The sequence below is a fragment of the Oryctolagus cuniculus genome, chromosome 7 (genome assembly GCF_964237555.1).
Source record: "Oryctolagus cuniculus chromosome 7, mOryCun1.1, whole genome shotgun sequence".
NCBI classification, from domain to species: Eukaryota; Metazoa; Chordata; class Mammalia; order Lagomorpha; family Leporidae; genus Oryctolagus; species Oryctolagus cuniculus.
In genome coordinates this window covers 15,736,672-15,739,112 of record NC_091438.1, presented here as the reverse complement: position 1 = coordinate 15,739,112, position 2,441 = coordinate 15,736,672, and positions in this window count along the sequence as shown.

Sequence of the window (2,441 nt, the reverse complement as noted above, 5' to 3'; positions counted from 1 at the left end):
CCCTGCAGCTGGTGAAGAGGCTCGTCCAGGCCAGGGACACTGTCTGCCTCCAGCCCACCTTGGACGTCTTCTGCCCCGAGGACCTGCAGCTGCCCCAGGGCCACTGCCATACTTGGGCCCTGGCCATTCTGCAGGCACGGCAAAGCACAGCCGACAGCAGGGCCCTCACCAGGGATGCCATCAACTATCTCTGGCCATCTTCGCTGCAGGTAGGGGCCGGCCCCCTGCCTGAGAGGCCCATCCCGTGGCAGGTGCATGAGGGGATGGGGGCGGTCTTTGCCGAGCTGCAGGTCAGGGATGTGAGGTCCGAGGACAGGGCTGGTCTCAGGTGTGTGCGCCCCGGGACCATCTTGGGTGGGGGCATCTTGCACACAGGCCCTGGCCATGCAGGTGAACTTCCAATGCCCAAGACACGTCTGCAGCAGCCAGGCACCAACCAGGCGTCCATCCCAGCCCCTTCGGCCCTGTGGGCAGTCAGGCCCCTTTCCCAACTCGATCCCCACCCCCAACCAAGTCCACCTAGGGACAGTGACCAAGTGGTGGGCACCTGGCCTCCCCTCCTGGCTGAGCTCTGGGCGCAGGGGCACAGCCCTGGGGGGTGGGACCTGTCCCACAGGGGATGGAGGGTGTGGGCCAGGGGCCTGCCTGCGAGCAGTTCCTGGTGGGCCTTGCTGGTACCCCCTGGCCTGACAGAGACCCCTGCAGGGATGGGAGGGGGAACTGAGTGAGTCCTTCATGGAGAAACTGGTGGGGAAGGGACACGGCTGGCCGGCCCCCCCGAGCTGACCAGCGACAGACCAGGGCCCTGTCTGGGGCGTCAGACTCCTGACCACGAAAGGCTCTGTGCCTGGCAGATTTCCTGGTGAAGCACCTATGTTTAGACAGACCCGCAGAGGAGGGACAGACCCTGACCCCAGAGCCAGGCAGGCACCCCCTTCAGAAAGCCAGTGGGAAAAGGTGCAAAGACCTAAAAAAGCAAAGCTCACCTAGACTCCGCATAACACGCATTTTCACGGACTGCTGAAGCCCTCATGCACGACCCCTTATAAATGTGGGTGCACACTCAGCCAAACACCCACAGAGCAGATCCAGCTGGGCTGGGTCACCCCGAGAGCAGGAGGCAAGGTCGGCTGCACAAGGAGAACCACTGCTCACGTCAGCTCGGGCAGCGGAGACACGGGTCATAGCCCAGGCACCACCACCCCCGGCCGCCTCCCAGGCTGTGCAGGGCAGGATCCTGACTCCCAAACCCTCAGGGCACAGTCCCCAGTGGCCCAGGCAGGAGGACGAGTCCCAGACCAGCAGGCTGCCCTCGCTGGGAGGGGCGGGAACAGGTGATGGGAGGGTGTGCTCTGAGGGCCGTGTCCAGCCTTGTTCAGGGGCTCTGGGCAGCTCACTTCAGGACAGAGGCCAGCGAGAGATCCCTTCTGGTGCCCAGCAGAAACGGGGTGGGGGATAATGGGGTTCATTGTCGTGGCCAGGGTGGGGCAGGCAGGGCAGGGTGGGGCAGGCAGGGCTGCCCCTCCAGACAGAGCCCCACCCTGCCCGCCTCCCTTCCAGGAAACCGTGGCCAACATCGTCTCTGCCCTGAAGCTGGACCTGGCTGCTGTGGTCCCTGAGCTCCACTCTCTGAGGCGCGACGCCCAGGGCCTCCTCGTGCAGGGCCTGGAGGCTCACTGCTGGGCCCTGCTGAGCTGGCCCCTCTGGGAGGACAACGCCCAGGGCCTTCTGGCCGCTGGGGAGGCACTGGTCCAGATGGACGGCGCACAGCCCAGTGGGCACCTGCTGCTGGCTGACGCCCTCATGGCGCTGGGTATGCCCGGCCTGCGCCACCCTCTGACCTGATCAGCAGGGAAAGCGACCCTGGATGGCAGTGACTTCTGAGGCCTCAGCCATGACCGCTGACCCCCTTCTGTGCCCCGTGGAGGCCCGGCTCTGCCCGGGTGGCCTTGCCCCACATCACCCTGGTGCTGTGCCAGCAGCTTCCTGAGAGCGGGGTCCCCACTTCCGGTTCTGCTGAGGCTAGTTGGGGGACGACCCCTTGTGGTGTCCATGGAGGAGAGGCAGGGGCTGTGTCAGCAGGTGAATCCTAGTTCCTCTGCCCGCAGCCCCTCGCCCACGCCCACCCAGCGCCCCCCACCCCTACAAGCAGCTACCAGGCAGCCTGTGCCCGTCTGCAGGGGCCCTGCGCCCTGCTCGGGTGTCCGCGACGGCCGGAGGGAGGCCTGGGCCAGCTGAAGCAGGGAGATGCGCGGGCTGTTGCCCGGGACCTGCAGGGCCTGGCGGAGCCAGATGCCAGGGACCTGGGCTTCCTGCTGCGGCTGCTGGAGGCCTCCCAGCGGCAAAGCCTCGCCCAGGTGCCACCGCGGGGTGCGCATCGCGTGTGCGGTGGGCGCGAGCAGCATCACTGGCTGGACCCTGGTCTGCGGCCGCCGGCCGCG